General features: G+C 40.5%; 1 long non-coding RNA gene across 7 annotated transcripts in view; it reads left to right on the top strand.

Annotated features, from left to right (window-relative positions):
• LOC144213707 (uncharacterized) overlaps positions 1–27,452 on the top strand; it is a 101,507-nt gene that overhangs the window by 55,769 nt on the left and 18,286 nt on the right. For 5 of the 7 annotated variants that reach the window (XR_013330079.1, XR_013330078.1, XR_013330077.1 and 2 more), the window contains 3 exons: positions 5,566–5,678; positions 5,752–5,889; positions 6,557–6,718. This is a non-coding gene — a long non-coding RNA (uncharacterized LOC144213707). Of the gene's footprint in view, positions 1–2,658; positions 2,742–5,440; positions 5,483–5,565; positions 5,679–5,751; positions 5,890–6,556; positions 6,719–27,452 lie in introns of those variants that run through there. The other 2 variants (XR_013330080.1, XR_013330081.1) reach the window with 2 other exon arrangements.

Below are 27,452 nucleotides of genomic sequence, written 5' to 3'. Positions count from 1 at the left end.
TTTTAATACAAAATCTCTTAAGCGCTAATTGCTACGATGCTTTTATACCGGCAAAAGACGAAAAAGTACCTTTTCCAAACCGTTTCTCGTCCGATTTTCATCAAAATCAAGGCGGAATTTGCATGCTAGCTCTTCCCGGGTCGTTCTTTTCCGACATTGCGATTATTTGCAACATCTTGTTGGGTAATACGGTTATTCCAAAGGCCAACGCTATTCCGCTATCTTCTACTATCGCCAAGTCTGCGCCGTTAGGAGATATTCTGGCCTCCTTGTTGATTATTTTAATGGAATCCCGCCCTCCGGGATTTGGCCGGGTCTTATCAGGTGGCAGGTTCGTTGCTGGGAAATCTGTCTTGCTCGCTAAGGTGTAGCAGCATCTTGGGTATGCTTTTAGCTTCCAAAAACTTCCATCCATGAGGCTAAGGCCAAAAAAACGTAAACAGGAGACTTCTAAAAAGTATTTTTTGGGGTAAATAAATTGCTTTTTCAAATAAAATTCACATCAGAAGTATTAATCTAACTCTTGCCAGGCTAATACTGAACCGCTAACTAAAAATTAAGCAATAATAGTATTAAAAATTCCATTTATACTCATATTTCTACTTAGGAAATGAATTGGTTCCAGACTAACTCGACTAATTTGTTACCAGACCACAACTTTTTATGTAAAGGCCATAATTCATTGCAAGGTCGTCAAAAACTGCTTTTAAAAATGATCAGTGTACTAATTTTGTCTGATAAATACATGAAATAGATAAAAAATGGAAGAAAATTTGAAGAATATGATTTATTAATGTAATTAAATGAACAAAAAGCATCCAAAAAACTAATTGACGAACAAACAATTCAGCTAAACGGCTCATGAACATTCTACTTAATGTTATTTACTGAAATAAGTTAAGCTCCTGCACCCCCGCTGACTCTTACAAGAATAAAATGGAATAAAAAATGAATGACTCTTTGAGTTTAACTGAATTTTTCAGGCTCAGCAAATGGAATAAGACTATAAATAGTCTTATAGAAAACAAATGAAAAAGTGTTTGAAGTGGTAGCAAACTCGCTAGTCAGAAATGATCCCGGGAAGCGGCACCATAAAAGAAGAAATCTAAAAAAATCATAAAAATAAAAAATGAAAAAGCCCCTTGCACGCTGTAGGCCAAATCAATTGATTTTTATGGGACCACCGGGATAGATGAGGCCACGGACTGGAGCTCACTGATGAATTGCGGGGGCCAAGTGGATTTTCACAATACCCGACAAGATGGCCACTTCCGATTCATCACTTTTGCGCCGACACCCCCTTTAACCGGACCCTACGGAGAATGGGGGAAATTGGGTGAAGCTCCCCACCTGAAAAATCCCGACGCTCAGAATGAAGAGATAAATCAGGGCCAAACAGTAATGGACGCTTGGGGGGGGCAATGGCGCCTTAAATGTTTGATAACGTCGCGTGACGGTTGATTTAGCGGTCGCCAGAGATTGTTTTCGTCTCACTTGACGCTCGTTTAAAGGTCGGGGGGTGGGACTATCGCGGTCCCGATTGGGTTCGATGATTCTTCGGATGCTAGGCTAGCTCGGGAACTTTGTAGGATTTGTAAGGAGATCGCTACTTTCTATGTAAAGTCCCTAATCCGTTCCACGGTCCTCCAAAAACTGTCTGCAAGCATGTACATCTATGTGTATGTATATATCATCTTATATATGTATGTGTATGTATATATATGCTTATATATGCATGTGTATGTACATATGTGCTTATATATACATGTGTATGTATATATATGCGCTTATATATGTATGTGTATGTATATAGGTGCTTATATATGTGCTTATATATGTATTTGTATGTATATATGTGCTTATATATTCTTGTGTATGTATATATGTACTTATATATGTATGTATATGTATATATGTGCTTATATATGTATGTGTATGTATATATGTGCTTATATATGTATGTGTATGTATATATGTGCTTATATATGTACTTATATATGCATGTGCATGTATATATGTACTTATATATGTATGTGTATGTATATATGTGCTTATATATGTATTTGTATGTATATATGTGCTTATATATGTATGTGTATGTATATTTGTGCTTATATATGTACTTATATATGTATGTGTATGTATATATGTGCTTATATATGTACTTATATATGCATGTGTATGTATATATGTACTTATATATGTATGTGTATGTATATATGTGCTTATATATGTATGTGTATGTATATATGTACTTATATATGTATGTGTATGTATATATGTGCTTATATATGTATATGTATGTATATATGTGCTTTTATATGTATGTGTATGTATATATGTGTATATATCTATGTATATGTATATATGTGCTTATATATGTATGTGTATGTATATATGTGCTTATATATGTATGAGTATGTATATACATGAGTGAAATACATATATAAGCACATATATACATGCGTACAGCATACAGCGTATGTGTATGTATATATGTGCTGATATATGTATTTGACTCATTTGTTGTCATTTGTTGGAATTTCCATGGCTTGTCAAGGGTGTGTGGTGGGTCGATTTCTTGATCTGTTTAAGGGGGGGGGGGGGCGGCAGGGAAGGAACATCCGTTGAGGATTGTGTCCGCATTCCGTTTGACAAAGCAAACAGACAGCCACGTTATGTTGAGCGCAAATGGCATCCCGATGCAAATTCTCGCCATCAGCTAAGTAACACGAATGCTGGTATCTCCTGGGGAAAAAGATGCAAGAGAGACAGTGTGTGTGTGTGTGTGTGTGTGTGTGTGTGTGTGTGTTGGGGTTTTGGGGGTTCTCGACAGCAGATTAAACTTAGCAGCTCTGTCTCTGAATGCAATCTTCCCGATGCCAAAAGTCGTTATGGTTGGAAATATTGAAAGAGCTTGAGGATTGCGCCGGCTATCTTCCGCAGCACCCGTGCTCGCACTCGGGAACGTCGCTGGCCAGATAAGATTAAGTACCCATGTGTTTTCCGCAACTATTTCAATGTACGGGACTCTTTTATTTATTTTTTGAACAGTTCAACACCCAAGGTTATGACTTCCAGAATGCGTGACCGGGCGTTTGGTCGCCAGTCTTTTGGTCCCCGGTCTTCTGGTCGCTGGTCTTTTGAAAAAAGTAGATATTTAGATATTAAACTCTCTCGTGAATATAATTTTGAGAGCTGTTTTCAATAGTACTTAGATATTAAATAGTACTTGCATATTAAACTTCTCTCTTAGATATTAAACTCTCAAAAATATAAGTTTTGAGAGCTGGTTTCAACAGTACTTACATATTAAACAGTACTTGGATATTAAACAGTACTTGGATATTAAACAGTACTTGGATATTAAACAGTACTTGGATATTAAACAGTACTTGGATATTAAACAGTACTTGAATATTAAACAGTAATTGGATATTAAACACTACTTGGATATTAAACACTACTTAGATATTAAACAGTACTTAGATATTCAACAGTACTTAGATATTCAACAGTACTTAGATATTCAACACTACTTAGATATTCAACACTACTTAGATATTAAACACTACTTAGATATTAAACAGTACTTAGATATTCAACACTACTTAGATATTAATCAATATTTAGATATTAAACACTACTTAGATATACAACACTACTTAGATATTAAACAGTACTTGGATATTAAACAGTACTTAGATATTAAACACTACTTAGATATTTAACACTACTTACATATTAAACAGTAGTTAGATATTAAAAAGTACTTACATATTAAACAGTACTTGGATATTAAACAGTACTTAGATATTAAACTCTCTCTTGGATAATTAACTATCTCATTTATTAATGGATCAATATTCAGTTTTAGTAAACGGGAGAGTCAAATATGTAAGGGTTAACATGACCAAATTGCCTTATATTTTGGTGCCTAAGTCGGATTACCCTAAACATATTAAAGGAATTGGACATAAATCACATTTTTGCGTGAAGTTTAAATTCAGAGTCATTTTTGGGACGAGACCAACCCACGTAAACACCCGTTCTGGCAAGACGTTCCCAAAGAAGTCGGCGATTCTGCAGTTCTCAGGCGACTGAGATTTGAGGGAGTTGGGGGGGGGGGGCAAGAAAAAAAAATGGAAGCCAGCGGGACGCCTCCGCTCGAGCGGAGAAGCTGTCACTACTCATGAAAGTCGGGCAAAGTGAAACAGAGGGGGGTGGCTGAAAACAGCAAGCGGTGCACATTCCAATGACGGCGCCTGCAGATTCATTTTCTTCCAGTTAGGCTTTTGCCAGGGTCTTCGTACGCCGTCCCCTACGCGGGATGGACGCAATGACTGACTTTGTCTCCCCCGAACTTCCTCCGAGCTGTCGGAAAGTTGCAATTAGTTGCTAAAGTTGCGCGTTGGGCGCCGCGGGCGGTAACGGCTGACATTCTAGTTTCGGCGTCCGATCCATTTGGGTTTGGATACAGACCTCCATTTTTAAATTGGATTGGGTGTCAATCAGCATTGTTGGGAGTCAATGTGGTTCAGGTTTATTTTTAAAGAGAGTTTGGCAGTTGAGATGGAAAGTTATTGTATTTTCTTGCATATATGGTTAGTTTTTTCTCTAAAAAATGGTGACTGAATTAAGGGCGCGGCTTATCTGCGCACAAGTTGACAAGGACGAAACGTCACCCCCGTTTTTAGGATGTTTACTATTAATTTATTTTGTTTTGACGTCTAGGAATGAAATTCAAGAAAATAATTAACTGGATTTTGGATTAAAACGTGGAAAAACACACTTTTGTACTATTTTTTCTTAATATTTTTCCTTCAAAGTAACATATTTGTACTTATTAAAACTATGAAGATGGATGTGAAAATTTTGAATCAGGGGGCGTCTTATATGAGAGAAATAGTTAAATTGAGTGATTTTAAGGGTGTGGCTTATAAGTGGATGCGGGTTATATGCGAGAAATATGATATTTGTCTTGTGAATATCATATTTTTTTGATATTTATAGCCCAATTACTTAAAAATATAGCAGATTTGTTCTCAGGATGCAAACTGACAGCTGCAAATTGCAAGTTTAATTGCTCTTAACTTGTTTTTAATGATTCGCGTCTCCTTTAAATGACATATTTTCCAAATTAGACGCTTTTTTTTACAGAAATTGCTTGTTTTTCTTCAGGCAACCCACCTTATCAGCCCCCCTACTGAGTTTGACAACATTTTTAACTCATAAAATGAGAACAAGGTGGAATATTTCCCCAAGAAATGCACCTATTTTTTAACTAAAGTTGATTTAGACGAAGCAACCTGATTTCAATTAAACTCCCTCATGTCATTGATCGCGACTCCGTACGAGGTTTCGTTTTTACTCGTCACATTAGCGTACGAGATGGTTGAGGGGGCGGGGTTTGAGAGGTGGGGGTACGCGGTGGGGGCAACCGTATAGTTTTCTTTTGAGCGCCAGTCAAAGAAAGCTAGAGGTAGGCAGGCACTTTCACTTTCATCTCTCTGGTTTTTATATCTGCTTTGATTTGAGAGTTTTTTTGTGTTTTTTTGTTGCCAGGCCTCACGAGAACTTGACAATCTACGGCCCTGCTGGAATACATTACTGTATTGTCTCTCTCGGAGAAGAAACGCCGAGCCCAAAGCGGCTGATCTCGGCGTCTGACAGTGAAGGTTTTTGGTTGTTTTTTTTTCCCGGAGAATTTTCTCTAGATGTGTGAAAAATTCCTGTCTCTATGCCGTCTAGATTTTTCATTTGCAGCAAAGCTGGTTTTCAAAAGGGCTCAATTGCTCACGAATGAGATGACAAACACAATTCCTGGTTGTCCTGCTCTCAAGACTTTGTTTTTGAATTTGTCTACGTGATTTTAAGGCCATTTTAAGGGTAGGTCTTATATGCGAGAAAACATCATTGTTTAGCAAGTTTGTTGTCCTCACTAGATCACTAGTTAAACCACTAAACCACTAGTTAGACCACTAGACCACAACTTAGACCACTAAACCACTAGTTCAACCACTAATTAGACCACTAAACCACGAGTTAGATCATCAGTTAGACCACTAGACCACTAATTAGACCTCTTAAACCTCTAGTTGGACCACTAGACTACTACTTAGACCACTAAACCACTAGTTAGACCACTAGTTAGACCACTTGACCATTAGTTAGACCACTAGATCACTAGTTAGACCTCCAAACCTCTAGTTAGACCACTAAACTACTACTTAGACCACTGAACCACTAGTTGGACCACTAGTTAGACCAATAGACCACTAGTTAGACCTCTAGACCATTAGTTAGACCACTAGATCACTAGTTAGACCTCCAAACCTCTAGTTAGACCACTAAACCACTACTTAGACCACTGAACCACTAGTTGAACCACTAGTTAGACCAATAGACCACTAGATCACTACTTAGACCTCTAAACCTTTAGTTAGTTTTCACCTGTTTAACATTGTTTTAATTTAAGCAATTTAATAGCAAAAATGCCTAGTGTCTTTATTCTTGTCAAGTCTAACTATGGAAAAATATGTATGCCCCCCTCCAGATCAACAGGGGGCAGAAACACTTAATCATCTCACTTCTTGTCTGAGGTCATATGTCATGAACATCCAACCTTGAGAGGAAATACAACCAATTCAACCAAAAATACACTTCAGACCAGATGACACGCAAATGGTTTTCAACCTCATCCTTTCAACTACAACAGGTAAGCCTTTCAACAACAACGGGTAAGTCTTTATCAACAGAAGGATTGGAGTTGTTTTTAGGGGAAAATTGGGGCCTCTTTTTTCAAGTTTGGGGCAAATTTTGAAGTAACTAGAAAAGAACTTCTATATACCTATAAAGTAGAGTTAGTAGACCCTCCCAGAAGCAGTAGTTGTGTCCACTATTATCTGTTTTTGGTGATTTACAGCCACTCTATCTTTTTTAAATGATATTTTAATATTTCTTAATACATTCCTTTACTTACTTGACTCTATACTTTATACTTGAATGATGAGTGATGAGTATGTTAATACTTTAGTCCTTTTTTTCTATTTATGTTTCATATGTACTCTTAACGGATGCACTTTTTTATATGTATCATAACTTGTGCCGCAGCCCATCTGTAAAAAAATTTAAGTCAATGTAGTACTGTATAATTAGTTGCTACTCAGTTCTTTTTTGGGGGTAGGTAAAAATGTGCAGTATTTTGTATGTACACAAACTTAGGATCCATTTTGTCCAAGGAAAAAAATAACTGCAAAAACTTGAGTATTTTTAAACCAAACCGGATCCGGCAGTAGAAAGGTAGGTTAACACAATCTCCATAATCGATGTCCAATCAATTTTAAGTGGATGTGTGGCAGCCCATGACTTATATGATGAGTTCATTGCTCATTGGTCCATCTTAGCCAGAAATATTCCCAAAAAAATCACTTTTATTGATTCCAGTACTCCATTCTAACATTATTTCGGCACCCTACCACTACCAGTACTCTCTACCAAACTTAATAAGCTAAATAATACTAAAAAAATCAAGTATTTATCTGTCAAACGTAGTCAAATCCCGCCATGTTGCGGCACCTTGTAGATCCCAGCTAAAATTCAACCTTCAAGATAAATCCGCCACAATCTGATCCCAGATAAGTGGAATCGCCAGCCGGTATTTGACAGGTGGCGGGCGCCATCAGACTTGGGGCGTCGTAGGCCGCTGTACGAGCTTTCTCCGATGACCCGGCGTGCTGAGATCCTCGCCGTCTTATCCCTCCAAACGCCGCTGTCCTTTTCGCCGATAAGAATTGACGTCCTCACCCTCAGCGGGCCTATCTCCCCCCCTTCTCTAAGACCCCGCCCCCTCTGATCTCCTCTTCATCCTCGGCGCTACACTTCCCTTACCGCCATCTTTTTTAGGGTGATTTTTCCACTTTGTCCACTCGGGGATGCCGATGTTTAAAACATAGAGGTTAGCGTACCCCTCGTTTCTCTCCATCGTGACGCTCGGGATCAATTCCCATACATTTCTAGGTCGGGAAATGGCGTTGGCGATCCCCCCGCGTATCTCATGAATTGCTGATTTGCCGACGGCGTGGCTCTTCCTCGCTAAAAATGCCGATTCTCTCCGGGAACGGCAAAAACCCAGGCGGCCTCGGAATGCTGCATAAAACAGAAGCGAGTGAATCGGAAAACCAATTTTTCCGCAGCCCTTGAGCCCCCCCCTTACTTACCCCTCCTTCACAAATGACACTACCCCTTAAGTACACCCCTAAAAAAACTACTAGCGTCCTAGCTGAACCAGATTTCTACCTAGACCACCTCCTTCGGGGCTCAATGCTAAACACCTTATCATCAATCCAAAGTGGCGCTGAAACGGCGCCCCCTGAAGACGGATAGCTCCGTTAAGGTGCTCCATAATTTAATATCCTTCTCATTTTTCATCTTTCTGATTAAGCCCCTCCCATCTTGGCAGAATCATGACCAGTTCCTAAAAAAACGCATTCAATTATGACTCTAACTAGAAACTATGAATCACATAGTTTAACATAAACTAGCATAACATAACATAACAAATCGAGTCCAACCACAGATGCCTTAAAATATTGACTCCGCCCCCGTTTTCTTCCTTTTACTAGCTAACTTTTACCGTTTACCCTTTTTTCGACACCCGCCCGCCATCTTACCCGTTGACCTCGGCCCGTTAGCTCGCTAAAGAATCGACTCGGACGCAAACGCGGCGCCAAACGAAGCGTAGCGACGCGACTCGATGGTGTACTTATAATAACGGGTGTTTAAAAATTCATGGAATGAGCTGAATCGGAATTAATTCAATTTTTAATACAAGCGTATTTATTATTAAGCATTGCCTTATGAATATTTCACCTTCTAATCTTATTAGCGACGCGAGCCTTCGTTTCTCTCGCACAACAGATTTAATTGAACTGGTGTTTGCGGAGGGTGTGAAGCTAACTATTAGTCACAGAAACTTACAAATCAAACCGCTAGAAAGAAATGAATACTTCATTAGTCAATGTTTGGATCTGAAAAAGAGAATGGAAAGAAAACAGGGATTTAAAAAGTGAAATTAGGAAGCATAGTAGGCGTGTCCAAACCAAGTTTTGATTTTAAGCTCCGTTTTTAAGTTTTGGATCTTCCATTTATAGAACTAAAGTCCGGGTTTCTATTCGGCACCCACAAAAACAAAGTCCCTATGCTAAACTCCATTGGCGGTCATTATTTTTATGCTAAAAAAACGTCCTTTGAATTGCCCTCAACTTAACTGAAAGACCCCAAAGAATAAAACTGTATATTTCGTGTATATATACCGTATATTATAAAAACTCACTTGTACCAGCTATTGGCTGCCATTTTGCCTAAGGATGCCAAACCAGACCACTACAGACACACTTTCTGATTGTACTGGTCACCTGACGTAATTTGTAATCCAGTATGAATGATAAAGTATCTCAGAACTCTAATTTATTTAAAATTTTGCCTTCAAAGTAACATATTTGTACTCCTTATGAAGCTATGAATACATAGTTTAAAATTACGAATCAGGGGGGGTCTTATATAAGAAAAATGGTTACATTTTATGATTTTTAAGGGTGTGGCTTATATGCGAGAACATTTAGTAGTCTAGAATCAATGTTAAATGATATAAATGTTATAAAAAGTGGCCCAAAATGTTAAGGAATTGACCTAAAATCAAGTTATTGGACATAGACAATCCGTCAAAGGCGACCAATCAGTTAACCGGGGTAAATCACCTGCTAGGCTACGTCTATCAAACAATTTCTATTCCACGATTACCCACACGGCATTGGTTACCTTGTTGACAAAGCAAAGAAGGTTCATCAAGGTTTGCGTGTTTGCCCCCCGGCTCGACGCCGTCTGACTCCTCTCTCTCGAAAAATAAAGCGCCGTGTTTACGCCCGGGCAAAATGTCGCGGGCGCCGCGGAGGCGCCGCCCGAGGTGACGGCAAAGCGAGCGTGTGTGGGTGGGTGGGTTTGTTCTGGGTTTTACAAAGAAACGAAGCATCAGTGTCGCTATGTTTCAGTCGTTAAAAAACCTTGAAGCACCGGAACTTACCGCCGTGCATTCTGGGAAATCCTTCCCAGTTAGAAATGGCGTTTTCAGTTATCCCTGGGACGTGTCCGTTGCGGTAAAAGTGACCCGGGATTCGTGTTCGATCCTCAAAAGGCGCTTTGGAAATATGCTTTCATAATGAGAAAACAGTTCTCTCGGTACTGGCTAATACCTGGGTTCATTAATTATGGCTTAATGAGATAGCAAATTGCCCCGGGTGCTGTTTGATTGACAGCTATTCCTCAGACAGGGGGGGGGGTCAATGTAGTGTATATGTAGGCCCCTACCAGTATGATGTTACTCCATAATTGGCAATTTACTGGGCGCTCAATAGTCAGAATTGCTTTCGCTGCAAGTTTTCAGCCATCAAAATTGTTTACTTTGGCTGTGAGACGCCATTTAAAGGCATTTTTTCGCATTTGATGAATCGGATAGGACGAGATGGGGAAAGACAAGCCATTTCCCGGATTTTTTTTGTAAGATTGGGTTTAAAAAATGGATTAAAACGGTTAATTCGGCGAAATTTCAAGGAATCTAGAATATGTAAACAGTACTGACTTGTAGATTTAAAGGAAGTGACCTATTAAATTTATTAGCTCCTCCCAGTCAAAAAAGATTGGACGTCAAGTATATTTAAGTGACATTAAATCGTGCACCGGTTTTCCTAGTTCAGACAAACATAGGCAGTCAATACTATTGTGTTTACTCCCATATTAGCTGTATTCGTGTATAAGTCGCATCTTAAAAATCGTTGAATTTGATCATTTTTCTTATATAAGTCGCCCCCTGATTCACTATTTTCTAAATTTTCAAAATAAATACATGTAAACGAGTACCTTATCCTTCATTTTTTGTAATTTTACCATTTTTAAAGTAGTAAACAATAAATATTTCCTTTAAATATTCTTATGCCGTTGCTTATCTGTGAAAAAATGCATTCCAGAAGAGTCTACTGCAAAAAAATGAAGTATTAAAGTACTTCTAGATGTAATATCTCAGTTCTGTCCATATTTTAGCTCACAGGTTAGCAAAAAGCCAGATGCACTCATCCAAAGAGCCACATATGGCTCCCGAGCCTTAGTTTCCCTACCCCTGCTTTTAAAAGAATATATTTTTTAAAAATCGTATCTCTGAGATGCTTTATTTTGCACAGTCCAAAGGGGTGTGGCCTTATGTAAGATGGCGGCACCCCGAGTGAGTAAAGACAGGTAGAAGTGAGTTTTCCACATTTTACATATGATTAAATTCATTATTTTTTAGATAAATGACCGTATCGGCCATATTGTTTTGCGGTATGGCATTTCTTGTAGTTTTTTGCATGTCAAGGTTAATTTATGCGCATATAAGACGTACCCTCATTGGCTGTTGGGTGAAGATTGATGAGAAAAGTAGTTTTAGTTTGTTTCAGTTACGCAAAAGTGAAGTAAAACTTGTCAATTAGGAGAAAAGAGCGACTGCCCTGAGGTCAGATTCTCAGCCAGCCGGTGTAATGCAGGATTAATTACCTCTCCGCCATTGTTATTGTTGTGGTTAATGACTTAATGGGGGCGAGAGGACACGTCAACTGAAAAGTAACTACTCTGTTGGCGTGTGGAAACTGACACGCCGTCGTTTTCTGTAAAAAAGTTGCTGGGATAGAGTAAGAAAAATAAATAAATAAAAGATGGAGGAAGAGAAAATGGACGGGTGACAAAACGTTGCCGCTCCAAGCTAAGATTAGGATTCCATCTGTCTTGAATGAAATATTCAAAATCTACTCGGGATGAGAACAAAAGGGGGCGTCGACAAGATAGCGCTGCAAGGTTAGTGACGTGATTGGTCGCCAGTGATGGATGTTAAATAGAAAATGAGTAGCAAAAAGTATGGTGGTAAATATTTAGCCGTAAAATAGAACTAGCTATGAGATTAAAAGTGTAATTGTTGCTATTTTTTGGGCTAAAAAATAACAAATAAAAACTGGAATAGTGTTTCATTATTTACGATAAATAAGTTAAGAAATAAAGGTACAGAAAAATGTTAAATTTGGTCGTTAAACCGGCAACGTTTACCCCGTAAGGTCAATGAGAAATGTCGATTAGCACGCTTTAACGTCATTTGGAATTTGACCTTCCACGTGTAAAACGAGGCGACCTAAATGTCACCACTGTTCCGGGAGATAATGGGATGCCGTTCCGCGCTTAAAGTAAGCAAACATTGCGGATTATGGCGAAGAAAATGAGTCTGACGCCAACCAAGAGGCCCCCAAAAACTCTTTCTGGTCCATTGAAAAGCCAGTTCTACCCCCTAAACTCTCTTCTTTTTAATTAAAAGCGTTCGTTATAAATGTTTCGGCAGGGAAAATGAACTTGGCGGGTTTAGCAAGGCGCTAAATTTAGTTATAACCCTTAAAGGAACCGGTTAACTGAAATGAACCGGTGACTTGGGGTCTTTTTGAGGTCTAACTAGTGGTCTATTGGTCTAACTAGTGGTCCAACTAGTGGTTCAGTGGTCTAAGTAGTAGTTTAGTGGTCTAACTAGAGGTTTGGAGGTCTAACTAGTGATCTAGTGGTCTAACTAGTGATCTAGTGGTCTAACTAATGGTCTAGTGGTCTAACTAGTGGTCTGATTAGTGGTTTAGTGGTCTAAGTAGTAGTCTAGTGGTCTAACTAATGGTCTAGTGGTCGAACTAATGGTCTAGTGGTCTAACTAGTGGTCTGACTAGTGGTCTGACTAGTGGTTTAGTGGTCTAAGTAGTAGTCTAGTGGTCTAACTAGAGGTGTAGAGGTCTAACTAGTGGTATAGTGGTCTAACTAATGGTCTAGTGGTCTAACTAATGGTCTAGTGGTCTAATTAATGGTCTAGTGGTCTATCTAGAGGTTTAGAGGTCTAACTAGTGGTCTGATCAGTGGTTTAGTGGTCTAAGTAGTAGTCTAGTGGTCTATCTAGAGTCTAGATAGACCACTAGACTACTACTTAGACCACTAAACCACTGATCAGACCACTGGTATAGTGGTATAGTGGTCTAACTAATGATCTAGTGGTCTAACTAATGGTCAAGTGGTCTAACTACTGGGTTTTAGTTTAAAAAAAGGTCATTCTAAAAGTGAGTACAATTTATTCTGAAAGTGAGTACATTTTTTTGAGACACCCTGTATATACGATATTGCTAACATGCTATCATGACCGTCTGGCTGCAGAGATGCAGATCCAGCGCGAAGCAGAGGCCGAGTCCGTCTGTTAGTTCTCTCAGATCCTAATTGGACGGCAGAATTGGCACCTCGAACGACATATGTTCCGTCTTCTAATGATCTCCTCACCCTCCGCCTCCAATCTTTCCGCATTTGCTCTTTGGCACCAAATTACGTGACTCGCCATCTGACCCCTCGACCCTATGCCAGAAACCCCCGTTGTCCTTTGATCCGCCGTTTTGTCGGCTTAAAACCCAGCCTTATTGACGGTTTCCCCGAAACGCCGTCGTCAGAATAAAGACGGCGCCTTCGGAATGCGGCGCTCGGATGCGTGAGTGAAGGTTAAAACGCAGAAATGAACAAAAAAAGAGCTGAAAGAGTGTTATTGTCTTGGTATTTTCTGCAAGAGAGCAGCCCAGGCAACTCGACTGCCGGCGTTCCTAAAGGCTTTTATTAACGGTTAAAACGCGGGTGTCGTATATGTCGGGATGTGACGGAGTTAAGGTATACATTGGAATTAATTGACGACGTTTCGCACCAGAATCGCAGGTCTTAATCTGTCCTTTTATATTCATTTATGAGTGTGAGTTTTTAATTAATTTTACAGAGTTGCGGTGAGACTTTTGTCACCTTTCAACTGCAGGGTTCGTTTTCAGAGTTCTGCGGTTTGATTAGTAGTACATTGTTGAATATTTTGTCTTTCTGAGGGGGGGAGGGGCATGCAGTTATTGCCGAATTCGTTTTTTGGGCTAAATTGAAAGCTCGCGGGATTGGTTGGCCCGTTTGTCTTGGTAAGAGTTTGTCTTTGATGTGCAATCTCCGACACGGGTTCGGATGAGTCGAACTGAAAAGCGTGAAGGAAAACTTTTCATCTCCTCCTCGATGCTTTGTCAGAATTCAACACGCCGGAGGGATCTGTGCACAAAACTGTTTGTTTGTGTTGCATTAATTTCACAGGGAGTCGCGAAAAAAGAACACCAAAAAAAAGTGCATCTGCACTACAAAGCGCTTTCTCTTCTTCGCCGGGGTTTCAACGTATCGATACTTTGTCGCCATACTAGAAATTGCTAATCCGAGGTCACTAATCCGAAGCCCAAAATCACCAGTTCATTTCAGTCAACCAGTTCCTTTAAGGGTTATAACTAAATTTAGTGCCTTCAAAAACCGCCAAGTTCATTAGAATACATTGTACTCGCTTTTAGAATGACCTTTTTTTAAACTAAGACCCAGTAGTTAGACCACTAGACCACTAGTTAGACCACTATACTACTAGTTAGACCTCTAAACCCCTAGTTAGACCACTAGACTACTACATAGACCACTAAACCACTAGTCACCACTAGTTAGACCACTAGACTACTACATAGACCACTAAACCACTAGTCACCACTAGTTAGACCACTACACCATTAGTTAGACCACTATAACACTAGTTAGACCTCTGAACCTCTAGTTAGACCACTAGACAACTACTTAGACCACTACACCACTAGTCAGACCACTTGACCATTTCTTAGACCACTAGTTAGACCAATAGACCACTAGTTAGACCACTAGACCACTAGTTAGACCACTAGACAATTAATTAGACCACTAGACTATTGGTTAGACCACTACTTAGACCCCAAACAAAGACCCCAAGTCACCGGTTCATTTCAGTCAACCAGTTCCTTTAAGGGTTGTAACTAAATGTAGCGCCTTGCTAAACCGCCAAGTTCATTTTCCCTGCCGAAGCATTTATAACGAACGCTTTTAATTAAAACCAAGAGAGTTTTGGGGGGGGGATGAACTGGCTTCTATCGCCCCCCCAAAGGCCTTTCCGGGTTCCAGTCACTGTTTGTCTCGAGGCATTGTTTTATTACCTTCCAAACTCTACTGGGAAAATCTTAAAGAGAGCAGTTGCCTGGCAACAAAGACCTGCCGGTTCTGCCACGGGAGCGCAACGGGGGGAAAAGAAAAAAGGGGGAGGCGGCGACCGATACCGGGACGGGGATAGCGGGGAACGGAGTTGGGACGATGGGGTTAGGATAACCCTAGTGACGTGTTAAATCCGTCCTTCGTCATTGGCTGTAAATCTTTTGCATTTGCTTGTTTGTTCTCAGAGGAAAGCTAAGTGTTACTTTGCTGCCACCTAGTGGAAAGTATTGTTGCTAAGGGAGTTTACTTGCTTAGCCATGGACAGCCATAGACGTCTAAGCTAGTCTGAGATTAGCCGGTTTGTAATGCTAATGTAAATGTTCAGAATCCTGTATCTGCATTGTAGTTTGATGAAACTGTTTTTGCGAGATTTTTAAGACGTTAATTCATCCTTTTTTTAGGCGGGGGAGTTCACCTAAACGATTAGTTACCCCCCTAGTGGCTACTTAATCATAATTAGCCAACTTAATTGCTATCGCCATGACACCCGAGCAGTTTTTTCGTCTACATTTTGCGCCATTATTATTGTATCGTTTTCGTTCAGGGTAATGGGTTCCTCTCTTAAATCCAAAGCTGATTTTTTTGATCAATTGGTTAGCCCAAGGGTGTTAGATAGTTGGTTCTCGGGCTAAATATTGACATCATGTGGGCCGGACCTATTTAGATATTTTTTTATATAAATGGATTAAAAGAACTGGATTAAAACCCTTGAATATTCAGTTTTTTATAGATCTAAAACAATATTTTTTTCTATATATTTTTAGATTTTACAAAATAATTTTTGAACTAAAAAATGGATTAAAAAATGACAATTATTGATTTAAAAGGGACAAAAACCAAAAAATTTAACATACAATTTAATATAATCCTAAAACAGAAAGTCAGAACCCATAATTGCCTTTCCCGGTCCACACAAAGTGACATAACAGACCAAATTTAGCCCGCGGGCCACATCTTTAACATCTACGGGTTACCCAATTGATCTCCCAATTTGCTGTCTCCACAAATTAACGTCACAGAGGTCCAAAAAATAACTTCCCCTATGACCTTTCCATGGAAATGTGTTCTAAAAACAACCCCGATTTAGTCAAAAAACCCAATTTGTTTACATATCCTCAATTCATACAAACCAATGAGCTTGTTTCTATTTAAATCCTGGCTGTAAAAGTGCTTGCAAACCTCTTGCGAATGAAATAATTTTGCCGTTTCAGTCTGAGCTAAGTGGGTCGCCGTTATTCTGGCGTCAGCGTCTTTTACAAATTCTGCTGAGGCTCTCCATTTTTATTTTTCATCACTCCCCGATGATGATGATGATGATGATGATGCACTCGCGTTAAGATGCCAGTCACTCGCCGAGTGATGCAAGCAAATGAGCTGATGAGGGCCGATTCCATCTCGATGACGAGCTAATAAGCCTCACACATTGAGCAAATTAAAACAGCCGCCATCTTTGAATGCGCAACGTAACACAGCACCCCCCGTCGAGCCAACTTTTAGGGGAAAGCTTCTTAGGAAGGGAACACGGAGATTAAACCGGTCTGGAAAGGATGACACGCAACATCCGGCGTCGGAACTAAATCTCCGGCGGGGAAAGTGCGTCCCTGGCGCTAACATGAAATCACTCCGCTTCCATGATTTAATCTCTTTGTTAAAAGTTGCAATGACGCTAATGCGCTTTTAAGATGGCGGAGAAATGAGAGTGAGCTCATTCGTTGTCGTAGCGGTCACTAAAGTGCGGTATATTTGTGCCTATACTTAGGAAATACATTTGTAACCTGAAATGTTTGGATCTAGGGTGTTATATGGGCTGGACCTTTTTAGATATAATATTTAGATTATTTTTGTAAATGGGTTAAAATAACTGGATTAAAAGCAACATTAATTTAATGTTTTTCTTAGTAAGGGAAAGTTTCTTTTAATCATTTGTTTTTTATTTCAAAAGGAACCAATTTTTCTTCAATTATTTTCCATATTAATGGATGTTTGGTCGCCGAACGTTTGGGCGCCCGGACGTTTGGTCACCGGATGTTTGACAACATGACAGTTTATTTTTGAAACCAGCTCTCAAAATTATATTCACCTGGGCCAAACATCTAGGGGACCAAACGTCCAGGGGACCAAAACATCCAGGCTACAAAACGTCCAGGGGACCAAAACGTCCAGGGGACCAAAACGTCCAGGGGACCAAACGTCTAGGGGACCAGAGCGCCCAGGGGACCAAACATCTAGGGGACCAAACGTCCAGGGGACCAAAACATCCAGGCTACAAAACGTCCAGGGGACCAAAACGTCCACGGGACCAAAACGTCCCGGGGACCAAACGTCTAGGGGACCAGAGCGCCCAGGGGACCAAACGTCTAGGAGACCAAACGTCTAGGGGACTAAACGTCTAGGGGACCAAACGTCTAGGGGACTAAACGTCCAGGGGACCAAAACGCCCAGGGGACCAAAACACCCAGGCAACCAAACATCCAGGTGACCAAATGTCCAGTCACAGTTGGAATCCAAACTGTTCTTCATTTTTACTCTATCGAAAGCTAACCAGTCCTTATTTTATGACGAGATTATCCCAAAATCCAAGATTAAATCAACTCCTAAAACTCTTTAGTCATGAAAAGCCGACTCCTAGAATAACCACGTTAGCTGGCAATGACCTTGGCGTCGACGGCGCCACTCATTACCCAATCCAATGCGGCGTTTTGTAGCATTTCGCTGACGTGGGCACGACGCCTCCTTCCTCGGGGGAGAGTGTCAAGGATGAGAGGGAGTGTCAGTCTGCCAGGATCAATAGGAGGGATATGAAGCGCCGCTAATATTTGCCTCCTTTTATGTATTCCCCGTCTCCCCTTCTTTCTCTTCGCCCTCCTCCTCCGCCGCCTCCTCCGCCGCCGCCACTACCGCCGGCGGCAAGACCCAAAAGTGCTGACAAACAGTCGTCCGGGCCGTTTCCCCGCGTCTCTATTTACACAAAAAAATAAGAACCGTACGAAAAAAAAATGCTAACTCTTTCTACTCCAAGACGAGGTGACGGCTAACGACGCTATCGGCCCAGAACTCCAACTCCGATTGGCTCGGCGTGGTGAGTCAAGTTAAATAGGTCGCGGCGAGAAAAAAAACGAATAAAAAAGCCCTGGAACCGTGGTAGAAAAGCATTAATACCCGCCCGAGAGCTAAAGGTGTGTGGGAGATGCAAACAATAGCGGATGGGATTTCCCTGGCGGCAAAACAACAACAACAACAACAACAATAACAACAAGCGTGATGCGGCTTTTGCCAAACGCCCCCGCTAACTCGCGCCACTTTGTGACAGACGCTCAGAAAACAAAGCACCACTGGAGTTGGGAATGAATAACCGCCAACCCTCCCATTTCTAATCGATTGGACGCCATTACCAAGTCAAAAAAAACATTTTGTCCTTCCCAAGGCTTAGTCTAACCCCCCCTGGTGATAACTTTATGTATAACAGGACGCCGATTGGACGCCAAACATAAAAATGTAAAAAGACAGTCCATCTAAGTCCAATCTAAACCGTGATGACATATTTCCAGATGTAATATTTCAGTAGGGATACTTTTTTTGTATCGTTACCAGGGTAACAACGGTGAAAATATAAGAGTTAAATTGTTCCTTTTATCATCCGACTGAATGCGTTGGTTGTTACATTTTACCGTGCGCTAAAAAAATGGGGAGTCGTGTTCTTCCGATAAAACATCTTCCACGTGAAATTAAAAGCCACGCGTTTCCACGGCGACGTTCCAAAAGCAATTTCATGCTTCTTTCTTAGCCTTTTGAGTTGCATCAGCAATCGGGAGACCATTTTTTCGTGTTAAAAAAGACAAACAATACACTGACTAAATCTTTTCTGTAAAATAATAGAAATCTTTGATTTAATTAACCATTAAAATGCTCCAAAATCCACCATATCGTTAAGTTTCAAAACAAGAAGGCACAAGACTACAAAGACTGCTACAGATGCCCCTCCCCTTTGACCTGTAGCTCTGACCCCGCCCCCTTGGGCCCCTGATCTTAACTTAAACTTAAAAAACAAAGTTACCAGGCAGGGATCTTCACAAAGATCATAATTTTTCACGTTTTTTTTACATTTTTTATCACTTTTTTTTACGTTTTTATGAAAATAGACCACTAGGGGGCGCATGACAGTGCTCAACTTTAAGCATTTTGCTGTTAAAGTACAAAAATCAGGATTTATGAGTACTCTATAATGATAATATAACTTTACACCCAATTGAAATGTCACTTTTAAGAATATTATCAGTTAAGTTTTCAAAGTTGACTCACTTATTGCGACTTAAAATGATTTTGCGCTCATTAAATATGCCTTTTTTATGTAAAATGGTGATATCACCAAGCTTGCGGAATATGTTGACATGGGTGCCGTAACGTGGCAAAGTCAAATATCCACGTAGGTAAAGGTTCCCGCCTCCCGATGGCGCCGATCCTTCACCGGGGGGGGGGGCGTCGGAGCACTTAACTCGGCGCTGTCATGATTCCCCCAATTACGGGTGACAGCTTCCAATCCGCGTGGGAGGCAGATAGGCTCAGGAAGTGGCAGACGGAATGCGAAGCGCGCCCACCGCCATCAATAATTCAAGGCGAGTTCCATTCATATGCAGCCTAAGCGCCGCAGTTTGGGCCCCATTAGCGCCAAAGGCGAGTAGACACTCCCTTTTTAAAGGCAGGCCTGGCTTTTAGTTTGATGATCCGTCGCAGGTGGAAAGAACGCCGCGTTTCCTTTCTGCGAGGTAAAAAAAAAACCAACGCTCTCAAGGTTTCGTACCCAGGTAAAAGTGCGCAAACAAACTTTAGCCGTGACTTGATTTCCCGGCTCGCTAAAGGCTAGCATTTCGCTATCTATGGATTTTTTGGTTCATTTCTTGTTCGTTGTTGGGGTTTTCAAGGGCGGAGTGGGAGGAGGAGGACGTTTGGTAGTCTGGATGTTTGGTAGTCTGGATGTTTGGTAAGATAGATGTTTGGTAGTCTGGATGTTTGGTAGCCTGGACGTTTGGTAGCCTGGACGTTTGGTAGTCTGGACATTTGACAGTTGAAATCAACTGTTTTTTATAGATCTAAAACAGTGTTTATTTTAGCTTTTTAATATTTTTAGATTTAAAAAAATATTTTTGAACTAAAAACACAGGAAGAATGATTTATAAAATGAAATAATTGATTTAAAAGGGGGAAAATCAGGAAATATAATTGAATTTGATCCTAAAACAGAAAGTCAACATTATTGATTGACTTTCCCGGGCCACACAAAATGATGCAGCGGGCCAGATTTGGCCCCCAGGCCACCACTTTGACACATGTGATCTAGAGCAGGGGTGGGCAAACTTTTGTGCCCGGGGGCCACATTGACTTTAAAAAATTGACAGATGGGCTGGGTCAGCTACAAGATACGATACATATAAAAAAGTGCATCCGTTAACAGTACAATCGTCCGGGCGACCAAATGTCCGGCTACCAAACGTCCAGTCACGAAATACGTAGAGCCTAATAGCCCTTGAGAACCTTAACTTAAAATAAAGATGTGCAAAGCATTTTTCTTTAGAACTGGCAGGAGTAAAAATGGCTATTTTTTGACAAAAAAAAGGACTAAAAGAGAAAAGGATGACATTTGCCAGTCAGCAGCCGATTTTTTTGCGCACCCCCGCATGCCGACTGACCTTTTCCCCCCACAAAGCCCGCTTTCCACTTAGAAAATAGTAAAAAAAAAAAGGCTAAAGAAATTTCAGCGGGAAGCAATATATTTTATTTGAGATTATAAAGCGTAGCGGGCAGACACCTGCTTCTTAATAGCAGGATTTCTTTAAAAGGGAATTGAGGAAATCACGCCACATTAGCATTTGAAAGAAGATGGCGGGACGTAATTGCTTTCATTTCAACCACTCGGGTCTTTCTCTCTTAAAAAGGTGACTTTCATTGCCGCTGTTTTTACCAGTTGAAGCCAAATAATTCCATTTCCAATCTATTTTCGCATTCAAAACATCTGGAGCTCACGGAACCCATAAAACTGCCAATGCTTGGTCGCTTCTCTGTACACGGATAGGACGCCTAGTGTTGTCAATGGCACTAATAGATGACCATTCACAGCCACTTCAAGTTGTTTTATTGAATACCGTATTTTCACGACTATAAGGCGCATCGCATTATAAGACGCACCCTCAATGAATGACATTTTTTCCATATATAAGGCGCACTGTATTATAAGGCGCACTGTCTATTTTGGAGAACATTTAGGACTTTTAAGTGCGCCTTATAGTGGTGAAAATACGGTATTTGCTATTGACGTCTAAGGTATGAAGCTTTCACTACTCAGTCACCTCTAGAGCCAGCCATTGTTGATGTTTTGGATTTTTTGGTATGTGGGGGAGGAGCTATATGATGGAAGATGTTGTAAACTAAGATGGCTGATCTGCATATTTAACAGTATTGTTTCAGTTCAGGCGTTTGTGTTTTTTTGATATCAGCGGTGGTTTTTCATTTTTGGTTTTCTGTTTTGGTCCATATATAAGGCGCACTGGATTATAAGGCGCACTGTCTATTTTGGAGACAATTTAAGACTTTTAAGTGCGCCTTATAGTTGTGGAAATACGGTACCTAGTTCTACAATGTCTTCTGTGTCTGTCTTGCTACTGTAGGCATTGAGAAAAAAACTTATTTGTAGGAATAATTATTCAGCGTGGACACAATCCTCCACGCCGTTAGCGTGTTGTGTTTAATAGCGTCCATGGCGTCCTCTCAATTTGCATTTAGATCGCGAGATGATCCCGAACAAACTCCCCCGTAATGTTCCTCCGTCCTTCCGTCCATCTCGGCGGAGACGAGGACGTCTAAACGGCGAGCCGTGCTCACTAGCGCGCAAAAAAGTCCGCCGGTAAATGCTTAATGTGTGGCGTAGATGAGCTTTATTATCGCTCATACATAAAGATGATCCATTTGGCCAAGCGGAACAAAGATGGCGCTGTAATGTGTATTTGGGGTAATTTGTGTTAGTACTTTGTGTGTTTTTAAAAGGTAGTAGTGTTATTAGCTTTATTCATCCATGGAAGAATGTGTTGGTGGGGATTTTGTTGGATTTTTTTACTGGATTACTTTTTGATAGGTTGTTTATTGAGTTGTTTTTATGTTTAATAAAGGTTGGATTATTTGGTTTGTTTTTAATGAGGATTGTTTTAGGTTTTTGTTTTAAATGGGTGAGTTATGAGGTTTGTTTTTGATAGATTTGTGATTGACAATCATTTGACAGCCGATTTTGTTATAAAAAAAACATTTTGCCATTTTTGTAGTGGAATTAAATCATTTCAATACGAATGTCCCAAAATATTGTTCCAAAACATACAATTTTGCAAAAAAAATCACGCTCTGTAACTTCTCTTAAAATATTTTTGTTCGTTTTCAGTAAAAATAGATTTGCTAGATTTGACAACCAATTGTGATAAAAAAAAAACAAATTTTGTCAATTTTATAGTGGAATTAACTCAGTTCAATAGGAATAAGTCCAAAAATATTGTTCCAAAACATACAAATTTGCCAGAAAATCAAAGCAATTCGAAATTGACAAAAAAACTATGACATAAATAACTTCTATTTAAATATCTTTTATTAGTTTTCCAGTCAAAATTGCTAGATTTGTGATTGACAATCATTTGACATCCATTTGTGATAAAAAAAAAAAATGTAATCAATTTTGAAAAAAAAAAAATACAATCAGAACGCATTGTTTACCACCTGACATATTTACAACCATCCACACACACAGCTTCCGATAGCAATCTCGCGGCTAGCGTTCCATCTACGACGTGATCTGGATAAAAACTGATCCGGTGTCTGTTTGGGTTACGATTTTACATCGCCTCATTTACATAGGTTAATTTCAAACAGCACCTGAAATTAAACCCGAAAGGATAATTACCTAATCTCTTCCCTTTTAGCTCCTCCCCCTTCCATCTCAAAGCCACGTTATCTAAAGTGACCTCCCGACTTCTTGTTTTCACGGCGAGTTCGACGCAATGGCGCCGGACGTTTCTTTAATTCACTCCCGCTCGTGTCGCGGACGGCAAATTGCCTCGGCGAGGCGAGTAATTTGCTTGGAACGTACCTGGCGCCGTGAGCGGCGCTTTGACGACACGGAGGGCGAGCTCATTTCCATCCAGGCGTGAACATGATGGATACACCCGTCGTAGTGATTATCTCCCGTTTGAGGGACATGCTGCCGTTGCCGTTTCATTGGTGGAATTTTAAACGGGGCCTGACATCGCTGTGTCAGATAAGCTAGTGCGACACGTGGTGTCTTGATCTCTTTGGAGGTGGCGAACTATGTGGGGATTCTATTCTGTTTTGGTGGTATTCAGTGGTATTAGTTGGGTTTTGAACTAGTTTGGAGTCTGGGATCATCATGGGTCGGTTCTTAGTAGGTTTTTAGGTCTAGGATGATACTGCGAGTTTAGGTAGTATTCCGTGGAAGGGGGATAGATGGTGCTTGGATGTGTGGTTGCTGGACATTTGGTCCCCGGTCTTTTGGTCACTGGTGAAATGGTGACAGAGAGTTTACTGTTGAAGCCAGCTCTCAAAGTTATATGAGTTTAATATCTTTCAACAGTACTTGGATAGTAAAGAGTACTTGGAGAGTAGAGAGCTTGGAGAGTAGAGTACTTGGATGGTAAACAGTACTTGGATGGTAAACAGTACTTGGGTAGGAAACAGTACTTGGATGGTAAACAGTACTTGGATGGTAAACAGTACTTGGATGGTAAACAGTACTTGGATGGTAAACAGTACTTGGATAGTAAACAGTACTTGGGTAGGAAACAGTACTTGGATGGTAAACAGTACTTGGATAGTAAACAGTACTTGGATAGGAAACAGTACTTGGATAGTAAACAGTACTTAGATATTCTCTGTCACCATTTGACCGGCCACCAAAAGACTGGCGACCAAAAAGACCAGTCACGACTAAGGGATTGTGAATTTCTAGGGCCTTAAAGTGTAGTTACAAGGTCAGCAATCTGCCCCCGATCTGCCCGTTTGAGACGACCATCTGCGGGAATTTTAGATAACACGTCAATAAAGCCCAAAAATCTTGTAAAAACACGCCTTCAAAAATCAAAAGCACAAAGATTTGCCAACCCTCAACTAGACTTAAACCCAGCGGGTTTCCTTTCCCAAGCGGGATTTCCATCTGGTGAGAAAATTCATAGCGGCGCTCGGCAACTTTGCTCGACGAGCTCCTTGACCTTGACTCCGCCGTCTCTCTGGAGTGGGATTGCGTTTGATGCGGCGAGCAGGGCTTTGCCGCCGCCTTCTTCGCCGCCGCCGCCGCCATCGTAAAGCACCAAAGGATGAAGTACCTCTGAGTGTCTTATCGTAAACACACCTTCTGCTGTTTTTAGCCCCTCCGGGCTCTTGATAGTCAATCTTTGCATTGCCGAGACGGCAAAAGAACGGGCGTCAAACTACATCCACGCCTTCCGAGGTCACCGTTTTCTTGCAAAATTGATTCTTTACCTCTTATTTTTTAATCCTATCGATACGCTGTTCAAATAAGGTCAGTCTACAGTACTAAGAAATACTCGACCGGATCTAGTTTCTGTCTGTTGAGCCAAAATGGCCGCCAGCTATACCCGTGTCCCCCCTTCTTAAGACAATAGTCCAATTATCCGAGTATATCTACTGTCCTTTTGCCCTCCAGTTTCGAACAACAACAACAACAACGTGGGAGTCGTGCTGGATTGGTCATTGGGATTGTTAGGTTCATTTTTTAGTTATCTTTAATATAATATAAAACAATACAAGGGAGGTATAGGGCACATATTTGGCATTTTTTTGCAATATAGAATCCATTCTAACTTAGTCACAGATTATTCTACCCAAACCGTATTCTCTCCTGTCCCTTTAAGGCTTACAATCAAAAATAACAGCTATATATTATAAAAATAAAAGATTATTTATTCAAAACAATTAACCAAGTAAACAATTACGGTGATTTATAGCCATAAATCAAAACAATCACAAGGTTATTGATTAATCCAACATGCGTAAGTGTTGTACCCCTGAATTTACGGGGTAGTTGTATTCGCCTTTAAAAGACGGGTGAAATAATCAGACAGGTTCGTTGTTGTTTTTCAAGCCAACTTAGTGAAATGTCTGACAACCCCGCTTATATTCTATACATAGGTCTACGACCAGTACGTAATCGCTGCGTATTTTGCGCTTACCCATTACGTCATATCTCCATGTTTCGTGCACGCTTTGCGCGTCATAGCTGCGTGCTTCGTGCACGCTTCGCGCGTCATACTGTGTGAGTCCCTTTTTACCTTAACACCTGCACTCATTTATAACTTCACTTACTTCACCCTGTCACATAAGCCAAAACAACATCTATAACTATAGAAACAATCAAGGTATTTTAACAATAACAGAAGAGGAAACTAAAAACAAACTTCATTTGGATTACATAATAATTACATAAAGTATCCCAAAGTGTGTCACAATGTATGAACACTATTTGAGTATTCCTGGAAGTAATAGATATCCTTCTGTTGGTAGCAAGAGTCCTTGATGACTCCTGATTTAACCTTGAAATGATTAAATACACATATATATATATATATATATATATATATTATAGTATTACAGAATAAACCTAATAGTTAAACAAAGTATTTCCAAGATTTAATAATATATACCCTGTATATTGAGACAACCTAACTCATGTTCTCTTTTAGGTCCGCCTCTCTCAAATGGTGACACCCTCTATTTACATTTGAATTAGCGCACACAATCGCTGGCTATCGATCCACCTTTTTTCCGCTTAAAAACTAAAAAAAAACCCTGTTAAAGGTTGCCCGCTGCCGAGTGAGCAATGGCTGAACTATTGTTTGACACGGATCGATTCCGCGCAACCAGGATCACGGATCACACACCCGCGTATTGATTACTCGACGGAGATGGAGGCCGAGGACAAATTAGTCCAGATTAGGTGTTTATCCGGTACGCCGGGAGGACTTTCTTTACCAGACGGTATCAAACGGCGTCCCTCTAAAACGAAAGCGACTCTCAGGGCGCCGTGACCCCCATCTCCACCGCGCGGATTGTTCGTTGGTGTTGTGACGCTACAGGTGGTAGTGGGAAGAAAACCATGCCAGAATTGGAACTAAAACCGTTATCTGTTATACTTTTTAACCCATCTTTGCTGTTTTTTAGGTCATTTTTGGCTGGGTGGTCGACTTGACTTTATTCTGGAAAAATTGATCTTTGCAGGATCTTTTGCCATTTATGGATGGGGGGTCAACTTGATTTTATTTCGTGTAAAAGTTCATATTTTCCGGATTTTTAGCCTTTTTTGGGTGGGGGATTGACTTGATTGTATTTTTGTAGAACAGGGGTAGGGAAGCTATGGCTGGGGAGCCACGTGTGGCTCTTTCCATGGGTGTATATGGCTCTCCACTAACCTGTGAGGTAAAATATGGAAACTTTGATACTACTACTACTTCTTCAATCATAATTAGTTTTTTTATGACTCTTCTGCGTGTATGATATTCCTGATACTTATTAGCAACAGCCTAACATTATTGTCAAAAGAATTCAGATACTTTTAGTACTTTAAAAGTGGTGAAATTACAAAAAAAATCCCATTTTCATGTATTTTTACCATTCAAATCTGAAAACGGCTTTCAAGAAATAACATTAAAAAATATGAATTGTTTATGGCTCTCTGTCAAAAAGGTTCCCGTCCTCTAATGTTGGTCTCAAACTGGCAGCCCGGGGGCTAACCAGGGACCCGTGACTCTACTTTACGGCCCTAGAAATTCCCAATCTTTCCTAGCAGTACTCACAAAAATCTTCATCCTCCCATTGAATTCCTTCTGGTCTTAAAATGAATACTAAATCCGATTGGCTCAAAAGGGAACACCCTCGAAGAGAATATAGATGTAAAAAACCGGAACAATCCGGCTCCCTCTTTGACGAAAACCACTCTCCATCCACCCAAGCTTTAACAACAACAATATATCCATAACCATAGGACATCTCCGTATGGTATAGATTTAAGAGTTGTGGCGTCCTATCTTTCTTTTGAAACTCTCCTTTGTCGCGTACCCCCGGCACCCCCCGGCACGGAGGCGAAGGCGCGCACCCCTGCAGCTTCATTTGCATCAGAAGACTACTTCATTTGAATGTCTTTGATGCGGCGTGGCTTTGCTCAAACGAAGTATCTGATCCCAATCCCCTGGACGGAAGCGCGTGGGCGCACCGGCGTAACCAGCCGTTGC

This window comes from Stigmatopora nigra, chromosome 20 (assembly GCF_051989575.1).
Source record: "Stigmatopora nigra isolate UIUO_SnigA chromosome 20, RoL_Snig_1.1, whole genome shotgun sequence".
NCBI lineage: Eukaryota > Metazoa > Chordata > Actinopteri > Syngnathiformes > Syngnathidae > Stigmatopora > Stigmatopora nigra.
This window is presented reverse-complemented; position numbering and strand designations above follow the sequence as displayed.